Consider the following 10,814-nt stretch of genomic DNA (forward strand, 5'->3'; position numbering starts at 1 on the left):
CCTGGCTTTGGTATGAGTATGATGTTGGCCTCATAGAGTGAATTATGCAGTGTTTCCTCCTCTTCAATTTTTCACAAGTGTTTGAGCAAAACTGTAGGTGAGTTTTCTTGAATATTTGTTAGAATTCCTCTGTGAGGTCACATGGTACTGGGATTTCTTTGTTGGGAAGTTTTAGATTTTTAATGCAATCTCTTTACCACTAATTGTCTTTCTGAGATCTACTTTTTGCATCAGTGTAGGTAGTTGGTGTGTTTCTAAGAATGTGACCAATTCATCTAGGTTATCTATTTTATTGGCATACAATTGTTCACAGATTTCTCATTTTTTAACAATATTTATTTCTTTATTTCTCCCCCCTCCACTGTCTGCTCTCTGTGTCCATTCACTGTGTGTTCTTCTGTGTCTGCTCATATTCTCATTAGGCGGCTCCCAGAACCGATCCTGGGAACTTCCAGAGTGGAAGAGAGGCGATCACTATCTTGCACCACTTCAACTCCCTGTTCTGCTATGTCTTCTTATTTTCTCTCCTCTGTGTCTCTCATTGCGTTATATTGCTGTGTCAGCTCTCCACGTCAGCTGGCACTGCCACATGGGGTGGCATTCCCGCATGGGGTGGCACTCCTGTGTGGGATGGCACTTCTGCATGGGCCGGCACTCCTGTGGGCCAGTTTACCATGCAAGCCAGCTTGTCCTCACCAGGAGGGCCTGGGCATGGAACCCTGGACCTCCTATATGGTAGACAGGAGCCCATCTGCTTAAGCCACATCCTTTTCCCACAGATTTCTCTTATAGTCCTTCTTTTTTTTCTTTTAAGATTTATTTTATTTATTTTTCTCCCCTTCCCACCCCCCTGCCCCAGTTGTCTGTTTTCTGTGTCCATTTGCCGAGTGTTCTTCTTTTTGTCCACTTCTCTTGTCAGCGGCGCGGGAATCTATGTTTCTTTTTGTTGCATCATCTTGCTACGTCAGCTCTCCGTGTGTGCGGCCTTCCTGGGCAGGCTGCACTTTCTTTCACGCTGGGCGGCTCTCATTATGGGGTACATTCCTTGTGTGTGGGGCTCCCCTACGTGGGGGGCACCCCTGCGTGGCATGGCACTGCTTGTGCGCATCAGCACTGCGCATGGGCCAGCTCCACACGGATCAAGTAGGCCCAGGGTTTGAACTGCGGACCTCCCATGTGGTAGACAGATGCTCTATCCACTGGGCCAAGTCTGCTTCCTTATATCCTTCTTATTTCAGCAGGTCATCAATTATGACCCCTTTTTAAATTCAGATCATTTAATCAGGCACATTACCAAACAAAGATATACAGAAGGCAAAAAACATAAAATATTTTCAACATTTATAATGTGTAAAATTCAAATTAAACATGAATTAGGTCTCTTTGCCCTTGTTAGAATGACTAAAATAAAAAAATGACAGAGCATACCAAATGTAGGAAAGATATGGAAGATCCAAAACTTTCACATGCTAATGATAGGAGTGTAATGTATTACAAATACTTTGGAAATCACTATAGCAGTTTCTTAGAATGTTAACAATACAGTTACGATATGATCTATAAAAATTGCCTATTTAAGCACTTATTTAAATAAATGAAAGTTTACTTTAATTTAAATACTTGTACACAAACATTCATAGCAACTTCATTTGTAAACCCCAAAACTGAAAAAACCCAAATGTCTACCAAGAGGTGAAATGATGATCAAAATGTACATCCAAACAATGAGCTATTATTCAGCAATAAAATTGAATTCAATATTGATATGTTCCACAAGTTAGATGAATCTAAAAATTATTCTGAGTAAAAGAAACTAAGAAATAAAACATACATGCTGACTATTTCAATTTTTGTTAAACTTAAGGGAATGAAAACTGATTTATAATATTAAAAAGTAGTTCTGTCGTTGCCTGAGGATTAAAGGGAGGCAGAGATCACAAGTCAAGCATTCTAAGAGGGCCTAAGCAATTTTTTAGTGCAATGAGCACAATTAGTATCTTGATTATGGTGATGGTTTCACAGTATATATAAATATCAAAATACAATATATATTTTAAATTCGTGCTTAAATTTATTGTATGCCAATATTAGATCAATAAAACTGTATCAAAAGAATTTATGCTTAACAGTTTTATAATTCAGTATTTATTTCTTTTCTTATGAATAATATAACATACTAATTTAAATACTTCCAACATTTTTTAGGTAAAATATTGAAGCACTTTAAGGTGTTTTTTTTTTTAATCTTTTGGAAGGGTCTGTATTTGTGTTGAGTTGCATCAAATTCTATTGACTTTTTAAATGTAAAAGTAAAGAATTATTTTAGCATATTTGTTACCTAATCGAGTTTGATTAAAGTGGTCTATAATATGAAGTAATTTAACCATTACTATTTATCCCTGCAATCACCTCTTCTTTGAGTTTTCATTTTATTCAACACAAATCATAGTTTGCTGCTGGCTTATTTCTCTGTTGACATTGTATTGTGTAAATAACAGGATCCAAAGCAACCACCTCTATCATAGCTAAGCTGAACTCCCCTCCTTTAAAGATTCCCCTGAATTCCCTCTAGATTGCCCTTATCTTCTTATGTCCTTCAAAACTCAGTCAAAATACAGAGACTCAGGGATTTCATCTGTTACATACAGTCCTGTACTAGGCAGCCAAATGGATGCAGATTCAAATCACCAAAAGTCTTTTGGCTTTTATAAAGGGTATTTATTTGGGGTGGAAGCTTACAGTTACCAAGCCATAAAGTACAAGTTACCTCGCTCACCAAAGTCTGTTGCCACATGTTGGAGCAAGATGGCTGCTGACATTCAGCCTTCCTCTTCCCCTTAAGGCTTTGTGGTCCAGCTTCTTCTAATATCAGCTGTAGGCTGGGATAAGTTTTATCTCTCTCCTAGAGCTCATTTCTCTCCAGGCCCAAGCTGCTCTGTTCTCTCCACAAGGTCATCCCTAGACTACGAAGCTCTCTAGACTTTTTCCTTCTCCCCAGGGCTCAATTCTCTCCAGGCTAAGCTGCTCTGCTCTCTCCCTGGGCCTCTGCCATGTCTATGGAGCCATCTCTAGTCCTCTGTGTTCTTCTCCTGCATGTTTAATTCCTGGGGTTCCAGCATCCAAAAAACTCACACTAATTCCTCTGCTATGTATTTTTCTCTGTCAGTCTCTGCCCACCAAGGGAGGGGGACTCAATGTCCTACTAACATGTCCCAACCAAAGCCTTAATCATTATTTAATCAAGTAAAAGTGAAACCTCTGCATTTCATACAATCTAGTACATCCAGAGGGATAGTTTACAAACATAATCCAGTATCTATTTTTGGAATTCATAAACAATTCCAAACTGCTACAAGCCCCCTGGACAAAGATCAAATTGAGGGTAATAATTAGAGATTTCCCAAATCCTAATGAAGACCCAGAAAATTTGGGGGAAAAAAGTTTAATCATACTTATGAGCCTTTTAATTAATTTACATTCACTGCTGGTTGAAGGTCATTGTCAAATCTGAATAAACTCCTTAAATGACCTTTCAAAATGAAGTACTACTGAGAAAAAATGAAGAATATAGGGTACCTAAGGAACTTAATGAAATGATACATGAAGTTTTTCTCCAAATTATTGATTGTCATAAAATCCAACAATGTACCCAGAGACTTATGAACCCTTATATGAATATTGTAGCAGTTGTAATAAAACCTTTAATAATTCTTAGATCTTGACCATATTAACTATAAGACCTCTACTCCTTTTAATTCTATTTTTTGTTAATGCCCTTTCAGAAGAACTAAGGACCACTCTAAAACATAAACAACTAAATTTGGCCACAATGGAACCTAATGATTTAGTAAATCTTACAGATCAACTATATCACATCTATAAAAGGCTGAGAAAAAAAAAATCCTCCCAAGCTAAAACAGAACAAATACAAGTAGCAGAAACCATGAATTTCCAAATACAAAAGCAAAAAGCCCTCAAAGCATCCTTTAAATTTTTACATAAGCACCAGGGTTCATGGTGCCATTACTTGTAAATAATGTAAACAACCTGGATATTCAAAAAACTGCCCAAAACTCTAAAGTAAAATAAAATAAAATAAAAACTAAATTCAAAAGCAGCAGTAATCTCCTGAATTATCTCTCTCCTCCAGGAAAGCAAGGTATCTTTCAATGTGACTGGCCTGCTCCCAGGACACAGCAGAGGTTTCTCCAAATGCTTACATCACATTTTTAGGTGACAGAGAACTGATAATTGTCAGCTAGGGTATAAGAGGCCTATAGATACTGGGACCACATTCCCTGTCTTAAATACCACAGCCCTCCTTAACCCTGCTCTCTGGAGTACTGCATTTAAATGGGAGGAGTTACCACAAATCCATGGCCTTGAATCCCTCCCAATTCCCTTTCAATTAAGAGCTTTACAAGGCACACATCAATTTTTGTTAGTCTGTTCTGCCCAACTTACTTTTTCAGAAGGGATTTCTTTGGATTATTTCAAGCAATACATCTTCCTCCCAAAAGGAAGGGATGCTAATTTGGAATGCCTAGAACCAGATTCAACAGACCAAATAACAAACATTTTCCCATTTATAACCCTGTTCTCCTAGCCAAAGAAGTAAAATTTAAACATCACCATCTTTTTTATACTATTCCAACTAATTTATGGTTCACAACACCTACTGATATTGGTCACATTTTCTCTGCCTCAATCATCCCTGCTCCAAATGTCTCCTCCTAGAACTTGATCAAATCCAAAGCATTCTAAACTTCCCTCCTTCCAAGGAAAAAAAAAACAAACATAAATTAGGGTGATTTCTAAGTCTCATGGGACATTGTAGAAATTGGATGATTACTTTTCTTTTGATGGTTCACCCTTGCTTAAACCTGAACAAATTGAATCCTTTCTTTGGGATGAAACTATTCAAAATTCCATTAAGGGAGTAAAACATAGTTTTCTCAGTAGATCTGCTCTGGGACACCATATGTACAAGTCAGTTTTTCCCCATTTCTCCATGAATGAGAAAGGAAAGCCTTAGCTGTCCTTAGCTAAAAACATGGAGACCACCATACACTTCTATACTATTATAGTCAGCAATTGGATACCATAGCCTAGAGATTTCCCCCTGCATGAAGTCCATTGCTATATCAAAACTTTAGAATCAATTGAAGAATTAATTGTTGGATCTCCCTTAACTATTTATGTTCCTTATTGAGTTGAAGCCCTTCTTAATTCTCATCCCATTCAACACCTCTTAACAAATAGATTAATTTATTCTGAAAATCTCTTACTTTCCCCTTCCAATTTCTCTTTTTTTTTTTCTAAATTGTCACAACCTTAATCATGCTACTTCACTTTTCTTTTTTTGTAAAGGCAGCACATAAAGCCAATTTTATTTGCAAATATCAAGTTCACAAGTTACATCTTTGTCACAGCCTGAGCTAGAGTTTGAACTATCACAGAATTCATCTGTGCTAGAGTTAGAGCGCTGATGTTAGCATGCTTAGAGGTGGCATGCTTATTCTTGGTAGTCATGTGCTTTGTAAGTCCATAATTCACCATATTCTTAGTCAGGTGCTGTATAACAGGAAGAAGGAATTCTTCAGTGTATGACAGGTAATGCTGTAGAGTTGGTGTCCATTCACCATTATCAAGAATTTTCAGTGCTAAGCAAAATGCTCCTCCTGCAACCTGAGAAGGAGAAATGTGTGCCATATTGTAGCCCAACATAGTCAGTTCCATCAGGTATTTGGCCAAAGTATGGTGCTCAACATCAATTTCTCCAATCTTTTTTTTTATTTTTCCTATTTTTTTCTTTAATTTTAAAGACACTTTAGATTACATAAATGTTACATCAAAAATACAGGGTATTCCTATATATCCCAACCCCTCACATTCTCTCCTACTAACAACACCTTTCACTAGTATGGTATGTAGGTTACAATTGATGAAGAAATACTGAAGTGCAGGGACAGAGGGTGACCCAGACCAAACTGTATAACTCTTAGAATCTTCATTTCCAGCTGTCTGATCTGGTGCATAGTATAAATACAGACAGTCACAAAGGCAAAGTTGCCCATTTCTGGAGGATGCATTTCTTCATTTGCTTGCAATAAACAAGTCAATGACACAAACCAGCTGCAAAATCTTTAAGGCACACAATTATTCTGCATGAACTGATCAGTGACGGAAACAGTCAAATACATGGTCTCCTGCTGCAGCCTGAATTTCATGTGAACCTGCGCTAGGCAGTCATTTAGGATGGCTTTCTCGTCTCCAGTGACTTTCTGACCCAGTAGGTATTTGGGTCTGACTTCTTGCTCCTCCTCAAGTTGTCTCAGATAAGCATTAGTTTCTTTCACATGTGCACTACAAAGGTTTGAATCAGCTCCATCTTCTACATCCAAATCACTTACTGCAAGAATTAAGTCAGAGAAAGCCTGGCAAAAAATACTCATCTGCAGGGATGCATTTAGCTGTTTTCATTGGGCTTGGAAAGGGACTATCCAACAAAATAGGCTCAGGCAAAAGTTTTTCTTCTTTAATGGGCCTGGCTCCCGCACTGTCTCTGACCCTGCCTCTGGTTCTACCACCTGCAAAGTTGCTGTTTCCAGAGGTTTTGGTAGATTTTTAGCAGTAACTTTACCAACAGCTGAAGCTTTGCCTCCTTTTTCAGAGGCATTTTGGCTTGTGGCTGTTCAGTGACCTTGTTACCAACGTCTCCAAGAGCTATTCTTTGCCTCAGCCCGGTTTTATAAGTTGCAGCAGTGGTCAAAGGTACTCGCTTTGCTCCTGCCATACTAATCTTCGTCTTGTTTTCAACATCAATTTTCGTGCTGCTGGTGATTCAGAGAGCCATGGCTTCCTCTTCACCATGCAGCAATTGAGAAACAAGAAGCGGAACTTGGAGGTGCCTGACAAACAGACTAGAAGCCACCACTGAGCAACACCCATGCCTCTGCAGCGCGCATGAAGGAGTGGAGCCCCGCCTCAGGCTCAAACCCGGCAACCCACCTCCTTATTGGCTCGTTTGTGTCACTCGCTCTCTTCCTATTGGTGCCTGTTCCTTCCTTGAAAGAGTTTCCAGGAGAATCCAGTGCAGACTTTCGATAAAGGGGCAGAGATAGAGCAAGGCTGACAAATGTTTCAAATTGATTGATATTTATATGATAATATCTAGATTATTAAATTAATTTGATTTTTTTCTTTTCACTTTCTTTAATATGGCTATTAGAAAATATAACATTTCGTATGTGGGCCACATTATCTTTCCATTGCACAGCACTAGTTTAGACTAAGAGACCCACCAGGTACTCCTGCTGGTGTGACCTGACCAGCAAAATCCCTTAACAGCACCTCAGAGACTGAGGAAGTCTACGGAAGAAACTCAATTCATCTCTGGTAAAGTAGACCAAGCTATTATTTGATTAATAAAAATGAAGAATATTAGTTTCTTCTGCCTGAATACTTGAAATCTAGGTTCTGCTATCTTTCCTGGAGTTGGGGACCAAGTGTCCCTAAGTACACACACACACTGTGTGTGGCTGTGAGTTGGCTTCAGACCTCACTTGCTCAATTAATCAAGTAATTTATTTACAGACCTGCTCTCTCATCTGTGCTCACCAGGAAATCTGAAAATTGAGAAAGAAATTCCATAAAATTGGACTCCTCTCTTTGCAAGATTCTCCTATGTCTTCTAGCTGCTTTCTGAAGTTCTTGAGTGAAATCAACTGACAAGGGACATATAAATATATATATAATGGGTCCTTCCTCTCTTCTTTGTGTCATACCCAATCCTCTTTAATTCAATATATTTTTATTTAGTTTTGTCAATAAAGAGATTTTTATCAATGACAAAGTAAAGCCATAAATTATTTTACCCTGCGTTGTAATTCAATTTCAAAATGAATAACATTTTAAGAAATGTCATATTCAAGAGAATTATTTCTGGTAAATACTCACAATTATTTTTCTTGACTTATAATAAAAATTAGACCTGTACACTTATTTTATTTTACCTTGTTAAGATTTAAAACTTTCAGCCTTATTAATATTAACTCTTCATTAATACATGATATATATTCTCTTTTACTTTAGTTAATGTATTCAGACTATGAAATTTTACCATGATGGAAAAACAGCATATTTGCTATGTAAACATGTTGTTCTAAGGTAGGTGGGATGGAATTTGGCCATGCTATATTCCTATCCTATGAATTAGATTTCTGACTTTGCTTTTACTGCTTTTCAATAAGTAGAGAAAGAAAAAAACCTTAATGTCCTCTTGTTTCAGTGTTTATTTAAATATAAAGTGAAATGGAGGCCCAAATCATGTTTATTTTCCTTTTTTTTTTATGTTTACAAGATGAGAAGGTCAAAATGACCCTTCATAAATTGAACATATTTTAAATATCTGTATTACAGAATCCTCAGTGAAATTTGAGATTTTTGTTGTTGTTAAATATATTTTGGTCTTTATCATGCCAGTATAAAGATGCCACACTGCTTTTTTTCCTGTGTGACAGCTGTAGTCTTTTTTAACAGCATTTGGTTCTTGAAGTAAGAGTAATACACATATCTGGTTGTCTTACAACAACCTCCCAGATGGCACTACTTCTGTGCTTACAAAGTGACTTCTTTCTTATTCTGATCAAAGCTTCCTACCTCTATTTTGATTATTTGAAATCAACTACTTTTTTGAAAATTTTCTTTGATATTTCTTCCTTTACACATAATTTCAATTCATCTGTGGGTCACCTAAAACACTCACATACTATAGTTTAGTAAAGCAAAATAGCTTATACATCAAAAAGAAAAAAAATGAAATTCTTCTGAACACTGATATTCAATTTGAAAGGGAAATATTGAGATACTATTGCAAATATTTGTAATTTCATACCTCAGTTTTAATGTTCAAGGTTCATGCTATGTTTATTGTGAATACTTGTGGATTTTCAAATATTTCCAAATCTCTGTTAAGCAAATGAAAGAAAATATGAAAATCATAGAATGCCAGAAAAGATAAACTGTGATCACATTTGAAATTAAGGTATGTCATTCCAAACTACTGTGAATGGAAAAGTTTATGTTTCTGTCAAGCAACTAACAGAATCAAAACCCTGTACTATCATGACTTACAAGGGATGAAAATGTTTTTGAAATAAGCTGATGAGTCACATTTTTAAAATCAGGATCTGAGTTTTAGGCTGGGTAAAACTTAAAGGATATGATTTATTGGTCTTTAGAGAATGTTTTTAAAATTATAATGTGCTCTTTGGCTTATTTTTATTTTAAAAAGTTTATTTTCTAGCTGCACATAGTCTGGGGCAATTTTGAGTATCTTTTCTGAAACAATTTTCAGATGATACATTTTTACAGTCAGAGAGAGAAGTATTTTGGTAGAAATTATTGTGGCCTCTAAGTGAGATTTTAGAGAACACTTCTGACAAAGTTTTATGACTTTTCTTGATCTACATATGAGTATATTTTTATTCCTTTCTCAACAACTGATTATGCACATTCTATGTGGATAGATATGAACTCAATTGGGAGAGAATTGCCCCTTCAACAAATGGTGCTGGGAGAACTGGATATCCATATGCAAGAAAATGAAAGAGGTATACCATCTCAAACTTTAAACAAAAATCAACTCAAGATGGATCAAAGACCTAAATATAAGAGTAAATACCAGGAAAACCTTGGAAAACAATTTATGGAAACATCTATAGGACCTTGAAATAGGAAGTGGCTTCATGAACTTCACACACAAAGCATGAGAAACAAAAGAAAAAAATAGATAAATGGCATCTCCTCAAAATTAAAGACTTTTGCACCTCAAAAGATTTTATCAATAAAGTGAATAGACTGCCTACTCAATGGGTGCAAATATTTGGTAACCACATATCTGATAGGAGACTAATATCCTATATATATGCATATATAAAAAACTCTTATATCTTTAAAAGAAAAAGAAAAACAACCCATTTTAAAAATGGTGAAGAGATTTGAACAGATGCTTCTCCAAAGAAGAAATGTAAATGGCTAAAAAGCACATGGAAAGATGCTCAGCATCATTAGCTATTAGGGAAATGCAAATCAAAACTACAGTGAGATACCAACCCATTAGACTGGTAGCTATAAAAGAACACAGAAGACTACAAGTGTTGGAGATGATATGGAGGAATAGGAACATTTATCCAATCTTGGTGGGAATGCAGAAGGATCCAGCCATTCTTGAGGACAGTTTGGTGGTTCCTCAAAAAACTAGCTATAGATTTTCCATATGACCCAGCAATTCCACTGCTGGGTGTATACTCAGAATAACTGAAAACAAGGACACAAACCAATGTGAAAGCAGCATTGTTCACTATTGCCAAAAGTTGGAATCAACCCAAATGCCCATCAATGAATGGATACACAAAATGTGATATATACATACAATGGAATATTACTCAGCTGTAAGAAGGAATATAGTCCTAACACATGGGATAACATGGATGATCCTTGAGGGCCTTGTGTTGAGTAAAACAAGCCAGGCATTGAAGGACAAATAACTACATGACCTCTCTGATATGAATTAACCAAATCAAGCTTTCTTGGTAATCTAGAGCCTGGAAGATATGCATATGGGAAATTTGGGGTGAAAGGAAGGTTGTGAACTGACACTTACATGGGTGAATCTATGATAAAGTAGAGTTAAGTGGTTGTGCAGGGAAGGGATAAGATGGGGGTAGAGTGATACTATTGGGTGGTGCTTTGCAGGCGTGAGGGGGGTTAGGTTTGGAAGGATGGGTCAGATGGTTCATGAAATTGGGGAG

The 10,814-nt window shown here is 36.8% G+C and overlaps 1 pseudogene; it reads right to left on the bottom strand.

The window, feature by feature from the left end:
• Positions 1-5,415: 5,415 nt before the first annotated feature.
• LOC131275193 (G2/mitotic-specific cyclin-B1-like) lies at positions 5,416-6,856 on the bottom strand (annotated as a pseudogene).
• Positions 6,857-10,814: the final 3,958 nt, after the last annotated feature.

This window comes from Dasypus novemcinctus, chromosome 22, assembly GCF_030445035.2.
Source record: "Dasypus novemcinctus isolate mDasNov1 chromosome 22, mDasNov1.1.hap2, whole genome shotgun sequence".
Taxonomy (NCBI): domain Eukaryota; kingdom Metazoa; phylum Chordata; class Mammalia; order Cingulata; family Dasypodidae; genus Dasypus; species Dasypus novemcinctus.